The sequence below is a fragment of the Protopterus annectens genome, chromosome 2.part0 (genome assembly GCF_019279795.1).
Source record: "Protopterus annectens isolate FY-2018-M chromosome 2.part0, PAN1.0, whole genome shotgun sequence".
NCBI classification, from domain to species: domain Eukaryota; kingdom Metazoa; phylum Chordata; order Ceratodontiformes; family Protopteridae; genus Protopterus; species Protopterus annectens.
In genome coordinates this window covers 849,878,606-849,902,130 of record NC_056728.1, presented here as the reverse complement: position 1 = coordinate 849,902,130, position 23,525 = coordinate 849,878,606, and the positions used below count along the sequence as shown (strand labels likewise).

The following is a 23,525-nucleotide window of genomic DNA, read 5'->3' as shown; positions in this document are numbered from 1 at the left end:
CTATATTACTGCAAGCATGTATTATAGCCCATTTTCCTTTGAACCGTTTGCAATGTCCATTGTTTACAGTAAACAACAACAGTCACAGACATCACAAGAATAAAAGTGTTCAAGCAAAGTCAAAATAAGAATGAAAAACAACTTTAAAAACAGATGGATTGTGAGAACCAAGTGGAAAGAAACGTAACAACAGCACATAAGGACAACTTTATTCTTACAGAAATCAATAGTTCCCAATAAATCACAGTCAGGAAGTTTGAAAGCTACATGACTGAACTAACAGCTAGCAGATGCTAATAAACTGTGATATAATTCTCAAGAAAATGGAGCATTGAATGCTCCAGGACTAATCTAACAAAAATAGTTTAGATTGCAAAGGAGTGGCAGGTCCCTGATGGCTTAACTTTAAATACAGACACACTTGAGCAAAAAGCTTTGATGTAGGTGTTAGTCATAAAGTGAAAAAACATGGCTTATGTTTCTTGAACAATTATTACATTAGCTTGGATCTATGGTACAGAGGGGTATTTGCCAAGGGGATCAAATTGAGTAACTTCTGTATACCCCCACCTGCTGTCCAAGCTCCTGGGATTGTTCATCAGAAATAACCAAATAAAATTTCACAGGGTGTAGAAAGTACAGTTGTGTACACTTACCATAAATGTAGATGTTCAAGTGTATTCACTGTTGCAGTCATTACATTTGGGTTATCTGCTTGTAGGTAGCCCTCAGTCGGCCTGATTAACAAAGTTTTGGGTCCTGCATTGGTTACTGTCCCTTCTTCCATGACGTCAGGTCATCAGGGGTATAAAACATGCAGCCGACGCCATTACATCAGTCTTTCTTGCCCCAGATGTCAGGTGCCCCCCTAATGGGAAGCAATTAAATATAAAAGCACAAAGATATACCTCCAACAAAAAAGCAAATACACCAAAAAGGCTTTTAAGCACTGTAAAGGAAAGTAGAGGTAAAGCCAAAAGAAGTTAGGGGGCTGGAGGGAGGGTAACCATGACTGCAACAGTGAATACACTCGAACATCTACATTTATGGTAAGTGTACACAACTGTACTATGTTCTTCGTGTTTCACTGTTGCAGTCATTACATTTGGGTAGATTCCCAAAGCTATGGTTGGGAGGAGGAATTTAGATAGCATTAGGGCCAGCTACAAGGCCCTGCAAGACTGCAGTGGCAAAGCCAGCTCTGGATTTAGAGAAAATTGGCAAATGATCATGCTTGGTGAAAGTATGCACAGAACTCCAAGTAGCAGCTTCTAGGATGTCCCTGGTAGGGATGCCTCTGAGAAAGGCTGTAGAGGTAGATGCAGCCCTGGTGGAATGAGGTCTGATCCCCTGGGGGATAGGTTTTCCATGGTGCTTATAGCAGAAATTAATGCAATGGCTTATCCATTTAGAAATGGTTTGCTTTGAAACAGCCTTTCCCTCTGCCCCTGCAGCAAATGCCACCAGCAGTTGTTCAGATTTCCTTTGAGATTTAGTCCTGTCCAAGTAGAATCTAAGCTGTCTGTGCACATCTAAGGAATGCAGTATCCATTCCTCTTTACTCTGTGGATTGGGAAAGAAGGTTGGCAAATTAATGGACTGATTAAGAGCCACACTGGATACCACCTTGGGCATGAAGGATAGACTGGTTCTGAGGGACACCCTGTCCGCATGAAAGATGATGAAAGGCTCCACTGCCATAACGGCCTGTAATTCAGATACCCTTCTAGCAGAAGTGATTGCTAAAAGGAAAGCTGTATTCCAAGAAAGAAATTTTAAGTCTGCAGTAGCAGCTGGCATGAAAGGAGGTAGAGTGAGTTTCTCCAAGACAAAGTTAAGGTCCCAGGCTGGGGTTGGAGCTCTCCTGAGTGGTCTCAAATTTCTGTCCCCTCTGAGGAACTGCTTGAGCAGTGGATGACAGAAGAGGGGTGGTTCTGTGTTATATTGAGCTGAAATGGCTGAGGTGTGGATTTTAATGGAGGAAAAAGACAGACCCTTGTGAAGCATCTCATTTAAGTATTGTAAAATCTGAGGTAAATTGGGCGCTGCTGTGCTCATCCCTTGAGATTGGTTCCAGGCACAGAATCTTTTCCATTTTTCAGCATAAGATTTTCTAGCACTAGGCCGCCTTGCCTCTAAAATGATATCCATCATAGGTTTGCTGAGGGATGGTAAAGGAGAGATTAAGTAATTAGCCAGGCTGCAAGGTTCAGTGTTTGAAGCTGAGCGTGCAGAATCTGGTTCTCCTGGTGAGACAGCAGGGAAGGAGTCTGGGGCAGGTGCCATGGAGATAACCGTGACACAATGCGCAGGAGGGGGTACCAGTGTTGGTGCGGCCAGTCTGGAGCAATCAAAATCATCCTTGGTTTGTCCCGTTTGATTTTTAGTAGTACTTTGGAGAGCAGAGGCAGAGGGGGGAAGGCATAGACTGATAGGTTTTTCCAGCTGAAGGACAGAGCATCCAATTTCCAAGCTTGTTTGTGGGGAGTCCTTGTGCAAAATTTGTCCAATTGGTAGTTCTGGGGACAGGCAAACAGGTATATATCTGGGCTCCCCCATTTGCTTGTCAACATGTTGAAAATCCTTGGCTCTAGTTTCCACTCGTGAGGGTCCATGAGGTTTCTGCTTAGTCCGTCTGCCAGTGTATTTAATTTTCCAGGCAGAAATTGAGCTTGTAGGTGCACTTGGTAGCTCAAGGCTGTGTTCCACAATGCCATGGCTAGTCTGCAGAGGGGGTAAGAATGTGTACCCCCCCTGCTTGTTTATGTACCACATAACAGTGGGGTTGTCCGTCTTTACCATTAGTTGTCCTGGAAGAATGTGGCCCTTTAAGGCTGTCAGAGCATTCTGTACAGCTAACATTTCTTTTTGATTGATATGCAGGTGCATTTGGCTTGGGTTCCATTTGCCCTGAATGCACTTCCCTGCCAGGTGAGCCCCCCCCATGCATAGTCTGATGTGTCTGTTGTTAGGGTTTGAGCGGCAGGGGGTGGTGTGAAAGATAGTCACTTGTTTTGGTGGCAGGCCTCTGCCCACCAAAGGAACTCTAGGCATAGGCAAGGTATGATAGGAATCATTGTTTCCAGGTCTTGAGAATGTTAACACCATAGGCTTTTTAGATACCACTGTAGTTTCCTCATATGCAGTCTTGCATATAGAATTCGAAAAATGCAGGAGGCCATGAATCCCAAGGCTTGCAGTATTTGTCTTGCAGACAGCAGGGTTTTTGTGGCCACTTGTTTGAAGTAGTTTGTCAAATGAATTTGTTTCTCTGGCGTGAGGTAAGCCATCTGGGAAGTTATATTTAAGCTTGCTCCCAGGAATATAATTTGTTGACAGGGTACCAGGTGTGATTTATTTTCATTTATGGTATACGCCAGACAAGTTAGAACCCTTTGTACAAAGGCCAGATGATTCAAAAGTATGTCCTGACTTTCTGCCTGAATTAGACAATCATCCAGGTATGGGTATATTTGAGTATTTCTTTGCCTGCAAAATGCAATAACTGGAGCTAGGCACTTTGTGAATACCCTGGGCACAGTAGATAAGCCAAAGGGCAGTGCAGAGAACTGATAGTGTGTGTAGCCTGCTTTGAAGCATAGGTATCTTCTGCAAGATTCCCTGATTGGGATGTGCAGGTATGCTTCTTTTAAATCTAGTGTTGCCAACCAGGCATCTTTGCCTAGCATAGGAAGTAAATGGTGAAGAGGCAGCATCTTGAATTCTGGAATCTCCAAATAAGTGTTTAGAGTAGACAGGTCCAGGACAGGATGCCATGAATTGCCTTTTCTGGGTACCAGGAAAAGTCTTGAGTAGAAACCTTGTCCCTTTTCCTCTTCTGGTACCAGCTGAATAGCCCCCATGCTTAAGAGAGAAAGTACTTATTTTGAGCCTCTGCCCACTGATTCGGGGGTAGGTCCAGCCACCCGCTTGGTGTTGGCAATGTGTGGAAGTGAAATCTGTATCCCTGGGACACTATATTTAAAACCCATTTGTCCTAGGTAATGAGTTCCCAATTCTCTGCATGAAGAGCAATCTTTCCCCGAAAGGGGCAGTCAGTTGGTAAGTGCTTGGAAATTTTAAAAGGAAGTCACTGGGACCGTTTATCATGGGGGGGGGGGGAGTCTTATTATCCCCAGATTTGGAAGTGGAGGCCCCCTACTGCTTAGTTCTGTGTGTCCCCTGGGACTAAAACCTGGGGTTTTTGCTGTGTCTGGGTTTGGCTTGAGAAGACCTGGAAGGGGCTGGAAAGGACCAATTCTTAGAGGGCCAGTGCCTACTAAATCTAAGAGGATGAACTTGTAAAAAAATCTTTAACAGTTTGCATAGATTTAGCTTTACGTTCCATCCTTTTAAGAACTTCATCAGCCTTGTTGCCAAACAAGTGGTCCTGATATAAAGGAGCATCCAACAATTTAGCTTTAACATGATCAGGCAAAGATTGCTCCTTGAGCCAAGCATGCCTTCTGAGCACAGACTCAGTAACAGCAGCCCTGCAATAGGCCTCTAATGAATCAAAACCACATTGCAAAGTATGTTTTCCAAATTATTCAGCAGAATGCATTAAATCCTGAAATTCTTTATTTTCCACACAGTTAGGAATCAACATTATTTTCTGTTTAAGCAGTCCAATAACATGTTGCTGATACTTTAACATATGAAACTGGCAGTTTAAAGCCCTAATGGCCAAAGTTGCAGAAGTGTAAACCTTCTTACCACATCTATCCAGCGCCCTGGAGTCTCTATCAGAAGGGGTAGGATTTTTAGCAGTAAAAGCCTTAATGCCCTTGGGCCCCTGTGAAATAGTCTCTGGATCTGCAATAGGATTTTTAAAAAGGAACTTGTGGCACTCAGGGACCTTGCAGTATCTGTCAGGTTTTCTAGGAGCAGGAGGCAGGGAATCAGGAGCCAAACTAGATTCCGAAAAAGCATCATCAACAATGTCTAGTACAGGAGGAATAGCTAAAGGCCTATGCTGAGGTAGGAGAAGGAAATCCCTAAGCCTCTTTTTTGAATCACAAAAATCCTGGCTTTCCCAGTGGAAATGCTCCCTTAGAGTATGTAAGGTTTCCCCAAAAGAAAAATCCTCAGGAGGGGAAGCAGAGGAATGGAGTCCTCTACATCAGAATCTTCGTAAGCAGATAAGGGCAAATCCAGATCATCAGAAGAATCAGAAAAAACAGAATCCTGATCAGAAGATGCATAATCAACTTCAGTCCTAGGCCTCTTAGAAGGGGGGGGGGGCTATCCCTGATAAGAGTCATTAGATCTTCAGCCATTCTTATCATTTGTTTTTTAGGCATAGAGGCCTAAGCATGTGGCCTGGGCATCTGTTCTTTAGGCATAGATCGAGATTTAGGCCTAAGTAAAGAAGGAGGTGTCTGAATACACCCTCAGAAGCCGGTGCCTGCACAGCGGCTCCGGACCCATCCAAGGTAGAGACATCCGCAGGTTCCACAGTTGAAGCATCTTGCGGCATACCAGACTCCGAATGGGTCTCAGTAGAGGCCTGCAAATCATAAGTAGTGGGTATCAGGGGCTGCGAAAGTGCCTCATTGAGTACTGGCGAACTGGTGACTGGCTTAGGAGAAGCATCATCGGCAGTTTTGGACCTCGCGACATGTCTCTTTCTTTATCTTTGCGTTTTTTTTCGGAATCCCGGTAGTCGGATGGCTAACCGACGACATTTCTGGATAATTAAACTGAGAACCGAAATATGTAGAGGCGAAAAAATACCGACGATGGATAGTGAGCTGATTAAATAAAGCACAAAACTGACAGCAAGGTACGTCGTGGTCAGGGCCTAGGCAAGGAATAAAGTACGAATGAAAATCTTTATGAGGTATTTGCTTTCCACAAGCAATGCAATTATTAACTTTTACTGTCATCGGTAAGGAGCAAAAAAAGGTTTCCCCAACGGGGTACTTAGCTTTAGTTGAAGACTTCGGTTCTGAAACCCGAAAACGAAAATTTCAGGAGTCGGCCGAACGGCACTTGCGAACTGCTTCTGCTTCAGGCACCGCATGGCAAGAAAGACTGATGTATTGGAATCGGCTGCATGTTTTATACCCCTGATGACCTGACGTCATGGAAGAAGGGACAACAACCGACGCAGGACCCAAGACTTTGTTAATCAGGCCGACTGAGGGCTACCTGCAAGCAGATAACCCAAATGTAATGACTGCAACAGTGAAACATGAAGACCATCATCCATATGGATTCCATTCCCACATCTCTAAGACAATGTAGGCTTTACTCCCAGATGTCTAATTGTGGTGGTAAAAACATTGAACCACAACCTATTGTCACCTGTCACTGACTCTGTGGCAAACCACAACCTATTGTCACCTGTCACTGACTCTGTGGCAAACCACAACCTATACTGACTCTGTGGCAAACCACAACCTATTGTCACCTGTCACTGACTCTGTGGCAAACCACAACCTATTGTCACCTGTCACTGACTCTGTGGCAACCGGTGGTGGTGGTCATGGCTTACAGCACTACACTTACAAGACTTTGAGCTTTCGCCAATAAAAATATCACAATAAAAATAAAAATGTTTGTGGTTTCAGACCTTTTTCAAACCTTCACCAGTTTTATTTTTGTAGATGAGCACTTTTGCCAAACAGACTCTATGGTACATAGAAGGATGGCGCCCTGACTGTGATCCCAGTGTCTGGGGTCTATTTACCATCCCTGGCAATGGAGGATCCAGGCTGAGAAGGGGAGGGATGAAAAGGCATGGGCTGCTTGCCTCTTTGAGGGAGACAGTGGGGTTAGCATGCACATAAGGCATACATAGCACAATCTCCCCGCCAGAAACTGGAAGGACCACCCCCCCCCCTTCATGCCGCTGTGCACAAGGTTAGAGATGGGAAGAAGAAAACATTAAAAAAAAAAAAAAAAAAAAGCAGCAAATCACTAATGGCTGTCTTGATAATGACCCCTCTCTACTGCCTCTCACCCAATAAAAGAGACACAAGGGCTGACTGAACAAGACAAGGTCTGATGGCCAGCGGGCATCTGGGAAAAAGTTGCCAAAATAGTTTAGGTTAGATATGCTCAACAAGATGTAGGACATTTTCCAGTAAGATTAATACATATAAAACAAACATCACAGCTCTACTAGTAGAGAAAAGTACAAATCACTTTGATATACAAATGGCATATCATTTTGTTTACAAAATTCCAGCTAGCAGTGCTTGTGACTGCCCTACTTCTCCTGGCACAGCTGGCAACACCTTACATTGTCACAAGTTACAGAAAACTATTTTATTGGAAAAAGTCATTACATGAATATATTACATGTTTTTATTCAATACATTGCACATGATGTAATGAAAAAAACAGTGCAGCAAATTATTTTACTAAAGAAAAGGGTGTGGGTGCATTGCTTCCTCAACAGTACCGTTACCTGCACATCACTTCTGTTCTGGAGCACTTAATAAATGCCATGTGCAAATGAATGCTCCGTTTCCTGGTTATATACTCACAAGCAATACTTGCCACTTTCTAAAAGAACTATTCCTGGTACTCTAGTTTCCTGTCACCTCTCAAACGACAAGATAGTTATCTGGCTTCTAGAAACTGTCTATATGCACTACACTGCATTTACACTTGCCATTTTGGAAGAAATGTGGATGAAGAATCTGAGACGGACCATTTTATTTTCTCTCAATAAACCACTTAAAAAGCCTTAGTTATAAAAATAAACACTGATAACATACGTCCAGCAAAAAAGACTGTAAAAAAAATTAATGAAAGTTGTGGATTTTCAGGACAGAAATGAAAACCTGTAGCATGCACAAATAAATGCTCCTTCTTCACAGTCACAAACTGTGCAGATCCAAAACGAATAATAGTCAAATGTGGAAGAATAGCACTCATGAGAAAAAAATAAACAATTTTATTAATAAATGGAACCAAAATACACCATGACTTTCATCAACACGCAAATGGTCTCTGCATGTAAAGGATATGATGGTGCCTCAAACTTTCTCAGAAATTTAATTTCAACCTATCAAAGATTAAATCAATTAAGTAATTATAGATTTCAAGTTCCAAAGCACTGTTAACTATCAAAAATCTTATGGACTTAGTCACAGTGTGCATCAGAACAATAACTATAAAATATAAATGCAAGTTAAGTAATTCAAAGTAATGTAGTTCTGTGTAAAGAAAACCAAGCAGAGACTGGGAAAATTGATACTGAAAACATGCTTAAATCCATGCATAACAGGGTTTAATTACCATGTCAAAAGACTGTTATGCAAACGAAAGAGAAATAAAACCTTCCAAATTAAATTGCATCACCTCATAAACAGGAAAACCTCAGGGCTACAGTTTTCCTGGACTATACTTATGACAATCTCCTGTTGCTTTTCCAAATGCCCACAGAAGCAGCAAGCACAAGAGTAGAAAGTACAGTTTTGTACCTACCATAAATGTAGATGTCCGAGAGGTATGCATCTGCAGTCCTAACATATGGGTTGTCCTGCCTCAGGCAGCCCTTCGGTCGGACGGATTCCAAAGTCTGGGTCTGGCCTCGGCTGATGTCGCACTTCACCCGACGTCATAGCTGCTGTTTGTTGGGTATAAAGGCATTAGCCAACGCCATTTTCCTCAGTGTTTCTTGCCCCAGATGTCAGGTGCCCTCTAGGAAGGCTAAATTTGGATAAATGCAAATAATTCCAAACAGTAGAGAGCAAACAATATGAAAATATATATATATATATATATATATATATATATATATATATACACCTATATACAAACAAATACACCATAATAGATAGATTCCCCCAGCTAGCTAAAAGAGGGGTAAATACCCTAGGAATACCACAGAGGGGAAGGAGGGTGGGTAATCCTGACTGCAGATGCATACCTATCGGACATCTACATTTATGGTAGGTACAAAACTGTACTATGTCCTTCAAGGATGCATCTGCAGTCCTAACATATGGGTAGAATACCATAGCCAAACTGGGGGAGGAGGCACTAAGATAAAGATGGTGTAGTTAAGATCCCTTGCAAAACAGCAGTTGCAAAACCTGCTCGGGATCTAGAGTATAAGGGTAGAGTATAATGCTTGGCAAATGTATGCACAGAGCTCCAAGTAGCAGCTTCTAAAATGTCTTTAGTAGCCACTCCTCGTAGGAAAGCTTAGTGGTGGCTGTAGCTCTTGTGGAATGAGGTCTGATATTATCAGGAGTTGTCTTTCCATGAAAAGAATAGCAAAATCGAATGCAATTTCCTATCCATTTTGAGATTGTCTGTTTTGAAATTTCCTTGCATTCCTGTTGCATATGCTACCAGAAGCTAGTCAGTTTTTCTGCTGGTCTTAGTTCTGTCCAGATAGTAGCGTAATTGTCTGTGTACATCCAAGGTATGTAGCAGTCTTTCCCCCCTGTTCTGTGGGTTGGGGAAGAATGTAGGTAAATGAATCACTTGGTTCAATGATACTCTGGAGACCACTTTTGGCATAAAGGTAGGGTTAGTTCTCAGAGAGACTCTGTCCTGATGGATGATAAGGAAGGGTTGTACTGCCATTAATGCCTGTAACTCAGATACCCTTCTTGCTGAAGTAATTGCTAGCAGGAAAGCAGTTTTTCAAGACAAGAACTGTAATTCTGCTGTTGCTGCTGGTTCAAAAGGGGGAAGTGTTAACTTTTCCAGCACAAAGTTGAGATCCCATGTAGGTAAAGGTGGTTTCCTTGGAGGTTTTACATTTTTGATTCCTCTCAAGAACTGCCTGAGTAGAGGATGAGAGAAGACAGGAGGATCCATGTTGTATTCTGCTGAAATTGCTGATGCATGAATCTTAATGGAGGAGTATGACAGGCCATTGTGGAACAGCTCTGCTAAATATTCCAGGATGTGTGCTATGTTTGCCAATGAGACATTTTCTCCCTTTGCTTCACTCCAAATGAGGTATCTTTTCCACTTGGCTGAATAAGTCTTCCTTGTGGAGGGTCGTGCCTCCAGGATAATGTCCTTAACCCTCTGAGATAAACCTGGGTTATTTTGTTTTATGCAATATTCCAAGCAGCTAGCTGCAGTGTTTTCAAGTTTGGATGTAGGATCTTGTAGTTGTCCTGTGTTAGTAGTAAGGGGCATAGAGGTAGTGGCCATGCGTGTGTCCGAGACATGCTCCTCAGTAGCGGGTACCAATGTTGCCTCGGCCAGTCTGGAGCTATCAGAATTACCCTTGGCTGATCCTCTCTGATCTTCAGTAGAACTTTGTACATCAAGGGAAGAGGTGGAAATGCATATGCTATCAGGGTTTTCCAGCTGAAGGAAAGGGAGTCCACCCTCCAAGCAAGTGGGTGGTATGCTCTTGTGCAGAATTTCTTCAATTGGTGGTTGTGTGGGGAGGCGAACAGGTCTATCTGTGGTAGTCCCCATTTCTTTGTTATGGCTTTGAAGATATCTGGATGCAGTATCCATTCGTGAGCATCCGTGGTAGTTCTGCTTAAGGTGTCTGCTAGAGAATTTTCTTTTCCTGGTACAAATCTGGCCTGAAGTTGAATGTTGAGATTCAGGGCCACATTCCACAGGTCCATTGCCATCCGGCATAGAGGATATGAATGTGTACCTCCTTGTTTGTTGATGTACCACATGACTGTGGTATTGTCCGTCCTTATCAGCAGATGACCCTGTTGAAGGAGTGGTCTGAATGCCTGGATCGCATGTTTCACTGCCAGCATCTCCTTTAGATTTATGTGTAGATTCAGCTGGTCTTGGGTCCATAGGCCTTGTATACACTTGTCCACCATGTGTGCCCCCCATCCTAGGTCTGAGGCGTCCGTGGTGATGGTTTGGCTTGGATGAGGTTTGTGGAAAGGCAATCCTCTGTTCAACTGACAGGCCTGAGCCCACCACAGGAATTCTTGTTTCAGGCATGGAATTATTGTAATCTGGGCTTCTAGACTGTGCTTGTGTTGAGACCATACATTCCTTAGGTACCATTGCAACTTCCTCATATGCAGCCTGGCATGCGGAACCAATATTATGCAGGATGCCATGTAACCCAGGGCTTGCAGGACTTTCCTTGCAGTAAGCTGAGTTTGTGTTGTTAATGTCATGAAGTAGACTGGTAGTTACTTTTGTTTTTCTTTTGTGAGAAAAGCCATTTGAGTTGATGTATCCAGTTCTGCACCCAAGAATGTTATCCTTTGGGATGGCACTAGTCTTGACTTTTGCATGTTGACTGTGTATCCCAAGGCTTGCAACAGTTGTATGACATTTTCCAAATCTTTTGTTAATTTTTCCTTGTTGTCCGCTTGTATTAGGCAGTCGTCCAGGTATGGGTAAATTTGAATTCCTGAAGCCTGCAATGAGCAATTACTGATGCCAGGCATTTCGTGAATACTCTGGGCAGTAGATAAGTCAAAGGGCAATGCTGAGAATTGATAATGCTCTGATCCTGCAAGAAATCTGAGGTGTCTTCTGCAATCTGGTCGTATAGGGACGTGCAGGTATGCCTCCTTGAGATCTAGAGTCACCAGCCAAGACTCCTTGCCCAGCATGGGAAGAAGTTGCTGGAGGGTCAGCATTTTGAATTTTGGAACAATGAGATATGTGTTCAGTGCGGACAAGTCGAGAATAGGTCTCCATTGATTTTCTTTTCTTGGTACAAGGAAAAGCCTGGAGTAAAATCCTTGGCCTTGCTCCATAGGTGGTACCTTTTCTATAGCTCTCATCCTTAGTAAGTTGTTGATTTGTCTTAGAGCGTCTGTTTTTTGGCTTGGTGGTAGGTTTGGCATTCCTCTCTTTTTTGGTAGAGTGTGGAAGTGAAACCTGTAGCCCTTGTCTATTGTTTGTAAAGTCCATTTGTCTCCTGTGATGTAATGCCAGTTGTCGGAAAATAAGGCTAGCTTTCTGCCCAAGGGTGCTTCCAGTTGTTCCCTGCTAGGCAGAACCAGAGCCAAGTCATTGTGTCTGCCCTGTGGAAGTGGTTGTAGTTGAATCTGTGGCAGTACTTCTGTGGTTGGTAGGTTGCCACTGACGTCCCCTGTAGGCACCCCTAGATTGACCTCTGCCTCTTGGGCGTCTATTTCTGCCTCTCTGTGCTCTGGAGTTGTCTGGAAAGGACCAATTCTTCGAAGGCCAATTTCTGCTAAACCTCGGAGGTTGGACCTGTAAGAAATCCTTGACTGTTTGGACAGATTTTGCTTTTCTTCCACCTTCTTTATAACCTCCTGTGCAGGGAGCCAAACAAACTTTGTTTCTCCATGGGAGCATCTAGGAGTTTGACTTAACATGGTCTGGTAAGGATTGTTCTTTTAACCAGGCATGCCTTGAATCACTGTTCCAGTCATAGCTGATCTAAAGGAAGCCTCCAGTGCATCATAGCCACATTTTAAGAAATGGTTACTGACCTGCTGAGAGTTATGTACCAAATCCTGAAGGGACTTGCGGTCTATAGGTTCAGGAGAGGACAGTTTTTTATTTAGCTGGTCTAAGAAAAATTCCTGGTACTGAATCATGTGAAATTGACAGTTTAAGGCCCTGGCCGAAAGAGTAGCAGAAGTATAAACCTTTTTACCCCATCTCTCTAATGCTCTAGATTCCCTTTCAGAGGAAGAGGGTTTTGGCAGAGGCAGCTGCCACCTTTAGGGCCCTGTGAAATGGTTTCAGGGTCTGCAACAGGAGCCTTATACAAATGGTTGTGTGTGTCAGGAACCCTATAATATCTGTCAGGCTTGGCAGGGGCCAGAGGAAGAGAATCAGGGGCAGTACAGGCATCATTATATGCATCATCAACAACTGTTAGTACTGGAGGAATGGCTAAAGGCCTATGCTGTGGTAAGTGTAAAAAAGTCCTTAGCCTTTTCCTTGAATCTGAAAAATCTTGGCCCTGCCATTGGAAGTGTTACCTCATAGCATGTAAGGTTTCCCCAAAAGAAAATTCTTCAGGAGGAGAAGCAGAAGGAATGGAGTCTTCTGCATCAGAATCCTCATAAGGAGAATATGGGCCTTCGTGAGGGTCTGAGTCATCCGAGGAATAGTCTGTAGAGACAGGTTCCGGGAGTTCAGTCCTAGGCCTCTTATCTGGAGGGGGCTGAGAGGCCCTGTCTGGGTGAGGTTGGGATCCCCTGATCAAAGAAATGAGATCCTCAGCCAGGCTGAGTATTTGGGAACTAGAGGTAGGCCTTAGTGAGGGAGTTTTAGCAGGTAAGGCCTTAGACGATTTAGCTGCTTTAGCCCTGGCAAAAGCCTTGATAGACATAGAAGCAGGGGGTCTAGCAGCCCCACGTGCAGGGGTAGATATGTCTAAAGGAATAGTGTCTGACAAATCCTGGGTGCCTGCTTCTGTAGCAGTAAATTCAGTAGCAGATTCAGCCATGCTCTGTGAGGCCTCGGCTATCGGAGGCATGCTTTCGGCCGAAGGAAGAACCGAGGGCTCGGTTTCAGCCGAAACCGAGACGCTTGCAGTTGGCCTAACCGTGGTTTCAGCCGAAACCGCGGACCGCGAGTGTCGGTCCTTTTCCTTGCGCTTTTTAACTAATTGTGAAGTCGGAGTCTCCGACGGCATTTTGTATGCAAAAGCAGGACAAAAAAACTCCTCTGCAAACTCCGACCAACGTCTAAGCGTCCGTCGGTTGAAGGAAGCACAGGCTAGACAAACTGATACGTCGTGGTCTGGGCCTAAGCAAGGAAGGCAGTAAGAGTGGAAATCCTTATGAGGTATTTGTTTCCCACAAGTTAAACAATTATTTACTTTGTCTGACATCGGCTGAGGCAAGAAAGAGTCCCCAACGGGGTACTTAGCTTTTTAGAAGTCTTCGGTAGTAGAAATCTCTGGATCTGACCGACCGGCACTTGCGAACAGCTTCTGCTTCGGGCACCGTGCGGCAAGAAAGAATGGGGAAAATGGCGTCGGCTGATGCCTTTATACCCAACAAACAGCAGCTATGACGTCGGGTGAAGTGCGACATCAGCCGAGGCCAGACCCAGACTTTGGAATCCGGCCGACCGAAGGGCTGCCTGAGGCAGGACAACCCATATGTTAGGACTGCAGATGCATCCTTGAAGGACATCAGTATAACTGCACTTCTTTCAGGGAAGGTGTATACAATACAGATGCTTAAAATAACTTCTTTCAAGGAAGCTGGGTAGAATACAGATGCCTAAAATGACTGTCCCAATGGTACATTACCACAATGCCTTTTCTAATCTTAGCAAGCACCTCACACTGTCATATCAGGGCAATGTCAGGCTACAGGAACATTAATTAAAAAGTAATCGCTTTCTTTCTTTTCTCTCTTGTTCATCTGCAATCAGAGTTTGTTCTTATGGCTCAGAAATACTGGATTTTGTCTTTCTGAATATATAAGAACAGGGAATTTCTTTTCATGTGTGTTTGGATCTCCAGAGTTGCTATCTTCACTTTTGAATGTAAGAAAGAAGATGAAATCCCAGGAACTTTTTTATTTTGAGGTATTACTGCTGACAGACTTGCTGACCTCAATATCACTAAGCTACATTAGGGTGGAGTCATGGGGATGAAGCAACTTTGAGGACTGCTGGCAATTTCTATGACAAGTAAAAATTGTTTTTAAGCATTTGTTTTCGTTTGGTGTCAGGAGGATGATGTGATGAACGTTGGGGACTGCAGTAAATACTGTATATATATCTATACACTAGAAAGGAGCTTGTGGTGGACCCATCTGAGAGTGCTATGTATTAACTTGCCTAAATTACAACAGTTAAGGACAATATTTTTGCAGTAACACATTGTCAGGAATCTTACGTATATGGAGCCTAGGTGTTCTGCATGCATCCTGTATATGTTACTGCCATTTATTTTATTCCTTAGTATATGTCAGCCTATGTATATTTAAATCTGTATTTCTGCTGTTTTTTATTATTTCAATATAGTTCTCTTATGCACCTTTAAGCTCCTGTGGCTGTCATACATTATTTATTTACTGTAATAATTCTTACTCACTGTTGCATACCTAAGAAGAGGATACTAAGTATTTACATTGTTGGTTAATAAGCTGAGTGGCACACATCTTCCATTAGACTGTTTAGGCCCATTACCAGTATAAGAGCTTGTTTGGCTTAAATTAAGAGTAGAAGGCTAATGGAAGTATCTGGCTCTTCCAGTACCAGGAAGAAAGTTTCAGGAAATTGTAGAATTCTGCTAGCCTTACCTAGATATTGCATGTGTGTGTGAAAATAGTAATTTGTGTGAAAGGCAATTACCATGGATATACCGGCATTGGAAGACGTTGTTTCGCAGACAGGGTGGTGAGAAAGTGGCCAGGGGAGTTGACTGGCCAAAGGCTCAGAGTAACACATGACCTGTGTACAGCCTAGTACAAGTATAGATGTTGGAATGCATATTCGGGTTATCAGTGCATATTCTATTTATGCTCTTGGGGCCAGATTACACTTTGTAAATTAATTATTGGAACAGACTTGTTTGCACATTCTTGATATTACGTCACCCTTGGATGGCAGTGGTTAGAGTCGCACCCCATCTGTGCCAGCCATCCTGATTTCATAGTATTTGTGACATCTTGACATCTGAGGGTCACACTGGTGGCAATGGTATCATACCTTGGTTACTGCCATCACTCCAAGACATCCAAAATATATACTACAAAATGAAATTCACTTGTGGAACTAACACCCAAGGTAATTTTCTTGATCAGTTGTTCGTACTACAAATTACATTTCTCTTGTACAGCCTTGTAAATTATTCTTAGCCAGTAATACAAGTTGATGGAAAACAGGCTCTATATACATGAACAATATGCTACATAGGTTCATAGGTAGATACTAGGCTATCTGCCCTAGGGCATTTATAAGCCTAGCCAGAGTGTATTTGGCTTCCGCCTCCCTATTAGATTAGCCTACTGTGCCTCTGTAAAGTAGGTCACAGAAGGTACCCTTTTAAGATTAGTTTACTGTGCCTCTGTCTAGCAGGGACACAGAAAAGATCCCAGGGGTGAATTTGCGATTTCCCATCCACGCGTCCAGATTTCGTTTGAAGAGGGTCAGCGAGGGGCTATGTCTAACATGAATTGGGATTTTATTCCAGAGTGAGGGGAGCCTCTGGGAAATTAATCTGCCCCTCCAGCATGTCCTATTTATTTTTGTGCTGAGGTTTAGGTCCCTGGAGCGTGTAGCTCTAAGGGACTTGGATTTTTGAGGTGGAGCATGTCCATTAATTCTGTGTTTGACATGGCTTTGTATGTCAGGCATAGATCGCCTCTGAGTAGGCGGTAAGCAACTGAGTAGAGCTGGAGTTTCTTTAGTCGAGCTGCATAGGACATCTGTTTGTAGCCCATGATCCTCTTGGTGAGGTACTTTTGGGGTCTCTCCAGTTGCTGCAGGTGCCGGGTAAGGTACATCCCAAAAGGGGCATTGTATTCAATTATGGGCCTGATGAGTGACCTCTCTTGATCTAGATGCGAACCCTTTCGTGATAAGGTGGGCTATATAGAAGGTCTTTCTAGCCACTTTGGCAATGTGATTATCAAAGGAGAGATTACTATCTACGTTGGTCCCCAAATCTTTAATTACTTCTTCCGTACTTAATGGATTACCACCTATGTGGTAATTTGTGGGCACCTTGTTTTTCCCAAAGGGGATGACTATGCACTTTTTAGCATTTAGCTTGAGGCCGTGGCTCTGGCACCAAGCATCCGTCTCTGTGAGACCCTTTTGCATGATGCTTGTGTCAGCTGGAGATTCGATTATGGCCCCCAGTTTGCAGTCATCTGCGAACTTTGTCAGCCATAATCCCCCCGTGTTAGCCTGAACATCAGAGAAGTATATACCGAACAAGAGAGGTCCCAGAATTGAGCCCTGTGGGACGCCACTTGTAACTGGTTTGGATTCGGACATGGCACCTGCGATTCTGACCATGTGGGTTCTATCTCTGAGCCAGTTTGCAACCCATCTTGTGATATAGGGGTTGATATTTAAGCTGGTAAGCTTATTTATGATGCCCGAGTGGGGTATTGTGTCGAAGGCTTTTGTGAGGTCCAGGTAGGCTGTGTGGACTACCTTGCCCTCATCTATGGCTCTGGTAACTGTTTCAAAGAAATCAACTAGGTTTAAGAGGCAAGATCTGCCCTTAACAAAGCCGAATTGGGTAGGGTCCAGTGTCTGGAGGCTCCCAATGTCTTTGTTTATGAGTTCCATGATAATACACTCCATAGCTTTACAGACCAGACTATTCAGGCTTATGGGGCGATAGTTTCCGGGGTCCGTTGTGGCACCACCTCTGTGGAGTAGGACCACTGTAGCTGTACACCATTCTTTGGGTACATATCCTGTAGTAAGGCTAAGTTTGAACAGTGACTTAATGTGAGGGTTCAGTTCTTCTTGGAGCTCGTGTAAGACACAGACTGGGACACCGTTAGGTCCCATAGTTGCTGTGTTTTCTGCTTTGGAGAGGGCAGATTTCACCTGTGCATCTGTGATGTCAGGGAGGTTACATTCAGTTGGGATAGGCATTTGCTCCTTTGGGGGGAAGGGGGGGAGAAGTTTGCGCGGAATCTGTCTGCCAGGATGTTGGCTATGTCTGTAGGTTCGGTATATTTTGTATCATTATGCAACAATTCAGAGTATATCTGGGAGTTTCTGCCCATGTTCCTGACATAACTAAAGGAGGCCTTGTGATTATCTTTAGTGTCTAGGGCAATTTTTCTTTCGAAACTGGCCTTTGATGATTTTATGACGGATCGAAGTTTCTTGCTAATACTGATCAGAGATGCCTTCCCTTTTTGGGATTTTGCTCTGTCATATAGTAGCTTCCTCCTTCTGTTGTATAGCTTTATTTATGGCTGGGGTCCACCAGACCGGTCTCCTGTTTTTGGAGGAGTGAGTCTTGGTTTTATTTGGGATAGCACGATCCATGCATTCCTGCAGGTGCTCATAGAATGCATTTGTGAAGGATTCTGCGGATTGGGCTGTATTATCCTCTGGCCCAGGGGCTTTGAAGGATTCCACCTCAGTCTTGATAAGTGCAAAGTTGGCTTTTGAGAAATTCTTTACAGTGAATTCCTTGGCTTGGGGTGGGGACGGGATATGGATGTCCAGGGAAATTTGTTTATGGTCTGATCTTACCAATGGGGGGTTTACCTCTGGTGTGGAACATAGAGTTCCCATGTTGGTGATGACCAGGTCCAATATGTTGTTCCCTATTGTGGGAGTGGTGACCAGTTGTTCCATTGCGTTAGGCATTATAAATTCAAGGAACCGTTGGGCGAGGGTGTTTGGGCTTGAGAAGTTTTCCCAGTCAATGTTTGGGTAGTTGAAGTCACCCAATAACATAGTGTTTGGAGAGACCTTCATATTCTCCAGTGTTCTCAGGAATGCCAAGTGGGGTTTCTGTAATAGGGAGGGTGTTCTGCAGCAGGCTACAAACTGAAAGGCAGTTTTGCCCGCTGTTAGTTGCACATGGATGGTTTCCGATGCTTCGTGCAGTGCCACTAACCTGGAGGTGTAGGTATCTTTGATGAATATAGATACTCCCCCTCCTTTTGTGCTTCGGTCCGAGTTCTGGGGCCGAAACGCATGGTATGAGTTATAACCTGGCAGTGCTGGGGTGCTCTCAGGAGCCTTAAACCAGGTTTCTGTTACTGCACAGACATCGATTTTCTCCATACTGAGGAGAGTCTCAAGTGCATGCATCTTGAGGTTTAGACTTCTGGCATTGAGTAGCATTACCTTTAGGTTTTTTATCTTTGGGTTGTCTATGGAGGTGGGTTTGTCCTTTGAGCCTTGCCTAAAAAAGGCACTATGGGGGTGGCAAGAGCCTTGGCCAGTATACGAAAGCCTAAGGGTGACAGGTGCAAGCCATCTCTAGCGAAGCAACGTGGCTTGTCGAGCATGTCATCCCAGGCTGACAGACACTGGATCCCCTTTGAATGACACCAATACTTTAGCCAATTGTTGAAACTGAACATTTTGTCTTTATACTGTGGCATCATTCTTAGTGAAGGTAAGATGCTACTCAAGGTCAGGGTCATACCAGCCTGGGCTACATGGTCAGAGAGCTCCTCTATGACTCTTTTCATGTAGTCCAGGGAGGTACGTCTCAGGCCATTCACACCAGCATGGACAATGATGGAGTCATACTTGTACTTGCTTTGGAGTGACCTGAGTACTTGCGTTATGTGGCGGATCCTGGCACCCGACAGGAAGCTTACAGTGACCTTCTCCTTGTTCAGTCTGGTGAACGGGACATCAGTGTGCCTGACAATAGAGTCCCCTATAACAAGTGTATCTGGTGTGTTGTTTGGCCATAAGGGCTGTGACTGTGAGGCACACTGATTTTGTGAGATATGTGATTTTTGGGTATTGTTGAGGGGTGGCTGTTGCTTGGATATCTGCTTAGGAGGTCTTTGCTGTTTAGGCAAATTTTTATTTAGAGCCTCCGAGTATGTTTTTGTGTGTTTATGTGTTGGGTATGCAGATGCAATAGGTCTGTGTGAGACTGGATTTGTGGTGTGGGTGGTTACCTTTTCCTCCTGACTGACTGTGCCAGTCTCGGGTTGAGAGAGCTCTGCCTCCAGTTTGGCTGTGTAACTGCATCTCTCACATGTATTAGAGTTTGTTGGAAGGAGGAGAGGGTTGTCTGTGTACATGAGGCAATTGTAACATTGCCTCAAAATTCCCAGATTCACCAGATGGACTGGAGAGTAACCTTGAAACTGACCCTTGGACATACCAGATTAGTATAGGGAACTGTTTTTTTACTGATCAGATTAGGGAAGGGAACTGATTTTTCACTTGATCAGGAAGGACCAATCGGGAGTCTAATACTTATGAGAAGTCAAGGAGGGTGTAGTGCTTTAGTTAGTTAGTGTTTACTTATAAGAGCTGGGCAAGTGCAGGGCTTTAGAAAGAGAATAGAGTGATTACTTTGAGAGTTTGAACAGTTCTAAGGGAAAAAGTGAATAGCAGACTTTGTGGAGCCTGGAATAGTTTAAACCTGTTTAGGTGGCACTGCCCACTGCTCAGTCATAAAACCGCGCAAAAAGAGAGTTGTAGGGTTTTAAGAGAGAGAGATCAAGGAGTTTAGAAATGTCCCAAAATGGCCAATAAAACTACAGCTTCTAGGTAGTAACCACTCCTCCAGGGACAGGCAGGCTGTTCAGTGTTAACCACTCCCACTGGTGAACACATAGACTTCTCTTTAGCCCAAGCAAGCACTGGCCTTCTAGAAACTTCCAAACAGTTCAGAACAGCAAATCTGTAACTGAACTTTCTTAACTTTCAGAAAGTGGGAAAAAAGCAAGATTTTTCTGTTTTTTTTTTCTTTTTGTTGTAGTTTAAAGGTAGCAGAGATACACAAGCAGCAAAATAATCACAACATTGCAATAAATGACCCCACACTTGAGTGCTAGGCCAAAATCAGGTAATGCAGTTTTTAGAGAAAAAAACGATTTTAAATTAAGTGCAACACAGGAAATGCAGTAAACAGGCTCTAGATGTGTTCCAAGTACTATTACTGTTACAGATATAAACTTTAGCGAGCCCGAAAATGCCAAAAAGTAGGCGGCAAAGCAGTAAAACTTAACAAAAAATCAGAAGAAAATACTTAAAATCACAAAAGTGGCTCCTTTTCTTCTCTCAGCATTTTCTCCCCTTGGAAGGTGCTTCAGCAACAACTAGCAAGCCTGAAAAGACGCCAAAACCACGAGGCAGCCTGGTTTTAAGAGCGACAGATCAAGAAGTTTAGAAATGACCCAAAATGGCCAATAAAACTACAACTTCTAGGTAGTAACCACTCCTCCAGGGACAGGCAGGCTGTTCAGTGTTAACCACTCACACTGGTGAACACAGAGACTTCCCTTTAGCCCAAGCAAGCACTGGCCTTCTAGAAACTTCCAAACAGTTCAGAACAGCAAATCTGTAACTGAACTTTCTTAACTTTCAGAAAGTGGGAAAAAAGCAAGATTTTTTTTCTTTTTGTTGTAGTTTAAAGGTAGCAGAGATACACAAGCAGCAAAATAATCACAACAGTGCAATAAATGACCCCACACTTGAGTGCTAGGCCAAAATCAGGTAAAATGCAGTTTTTAGAGAAAAAAAACAATTTTAAATTAAGTGCAACACAGGAAATGCAGTAAACATATTCTCTCTCATTACCATAATCATGACATTCTGCCAGTCAATAGAAGCAGCATTGCAGTTGAGGAAAAAAACATCCATTTTACCCCTTATGCATCATGCACATCCATGGAGGCAATTTGTACACAGTACTAGTACTGAGAGGGATAAGACTGGCCAGTGACTTCACAATGGCACATATGCTGTGGCACTTGGGAGAAACACCTTGTGTCCAAGAGAACCATATTCTGACCCTTGGCCACAGGCTGCAGACCTTTGCCCTAGGCTAAACACCTAAGTGCTGCTGTTTATTGAAGGGTAGTCAAGACACTCCTTGAAAGTCTGAAATTCCACACAAGACTGACTTGTAATGAAGTTACCTGCCAACAGTAGTTGGAGGAAGTTACAGAAAAAGCTACCTAGCTCCAGATAGTAAAGTATGACATTCAGACCCTTAAAACATGAACAAACCTCATTAGCATACGAAGAGCTACTAATCACTAATACCCTTGTACTGTGTCTACAATTTGTAATGTAGTTTAAAAAAAGTGTTGCAGTTTTGAAATAATGACCCACTGTAGTCAGTCATACTACTCTATCAAACTGTGCTCCACTGATTTCTTTACTTAATATTCAGAAAATGCTTGCCTTTTTAAGGGGACCTCCTAGTGCATTTTTTCCTATATGATGCTACTCAGGCTACATTTGAATTTTGCAGTTACAAAAGCTGTTCAACAGCTGTGAATTACAAGTACAGACATGAAAGTGATAACAACAATAAACGTGTTGAGTATTCTGATGACTGAAATTAGTAAAAATGTCAATTTATTTTTAAACAAAGTATGTGTTCTTCAGAGAAATCCCATGGCTGAACTTTAAGTGTAATATAAATGAGGTAATACTGGAAGTATTTTGTTGTTCCTATGGGTTCAATTACTCAAAAACTAAGCACAGTTTTTGCTAAATACTGAAGATCAGATTTTTTTAATGTTTTGCGCACAATGGCACTGATAACTTCTTAAGTCCGTGCCATTGCACCTATATGCCATGACAGGTTTGGTGGGAATCATTCATATTAATGTCTGGTGTCAGTCTGCAGTTTCTATTACACTTACTCTGTATTCAGCCATAAAAGAAGCAGAGGAAGAAATGCAGTTGACAGTTCAAAAATGTGTTTGGCACAAATTCAAAGGGAAGCAGTTAATGACGCTGTAGGCTAGGACACAGCACACCTTAAGTTATTTAAAGCCTGAGATGGCCTTTCTGTAACTACAGCAAATGATCCTGCAATGCTAGTTTGGAGATAATGAACTAGGGAAACTCCTAACTTGTAGGACAAAGCAGCAGACAGCCTATCAAATATTTAAAGGTAAAGCCCGCCCTGATAAAAGTTATGTCCTTGATGGCCTTAATCAACTTTTATAATACTATTATGTGGAACTGTAGACTGAATCTGGCTCCATAGCAAAGGACTGGTATAATTCTTTGACTTTTTGAAGAAACTCCAGCTCCCACAAATAACATCACATTCTCCTCTCTTACACAACTCATTATGTCAGGGGAGGTTTTCCCAAGCTATCCGAGAAACTCCAAATGGGAAAACTCTTGGGCATTTTGGCCTAAGCACAGAGATATACAAAGTTTTACAGTGTCAGTTGTAAGAGTTTGGATCTTTTTTTAAACACTACGGAAATGTCCAATGTATCTAATCCTCAATTTTATCAATCACTGTGCTTCAAAACCAAATAAAGATCCCCTCTGGGTTAGTAAGTACAGACCCATTTCACTTCTCAGCTTGGAAGAGAAGCTTTATTCGAAAAATCCAAATACAACTTTTGTATCATACACCTGCTGGTCCTGCTCAGGCTGAATCTGCCACTAATGGATCAGGTGATGACCTTGTGAGAGCTTCAATCACTGCAAAGCAAAGTGCTAAAAGAGCTACAAAGCTGGAAGTGGTTATCTTCACAGACTTTCAGACAGCACTTAATTCTATGCTTTGCAGATATATCTGGGATGGTTGATTTTTCTTAATTTCCCAGCAGCTGTATACACATTGCACAAGCACTACACTTAACCTCAAAAGCCTTATTTATGAATGGCCTCTTATCAGAACCATTTTCTTGGAAAAGGGCAGAATGTAAGGGTGCCCATTGTCACCAGCCTTTTTCCTACTGACTATTAAGCCCCTGGCACACTCTTTATCTCAGCACAAAACCAAAGGCTGTTAACTTTTGAGAGCTATAAATCAAGGTTCTACTTTTCTGCCTTTTGCAAACAACTGCTTATTACTAACAGAAAATATTACACCCAACACGTCTTTCTGTTAACTCTGTCCTCCCTTGAACACCTTGTATATCTTCCTGTACCAGGACAATTCCAACAAGAATGTGTGTGTGTGTGTGTGTGTGTGTGTGTGTTTAAATTATATTTTTGTGTAT

At 43.1% G+C, this 23,525-nt stretch overlaps 1 protein-coding gene across 1 annotated transcript in view; it reads right to left on the bottom strand.

The window, feature by feature from the left end:
- Nucleotides 1-23,525, bottom strand: part of COQ2 (coenzyme Q2, polyprenyltransferase) — a 403,478-nt gene that overhangs the window by 174,100 nt on the left and 205,853 nt on the right. The gene's annotated exons all lie outside the window — the stretch shown is intronic.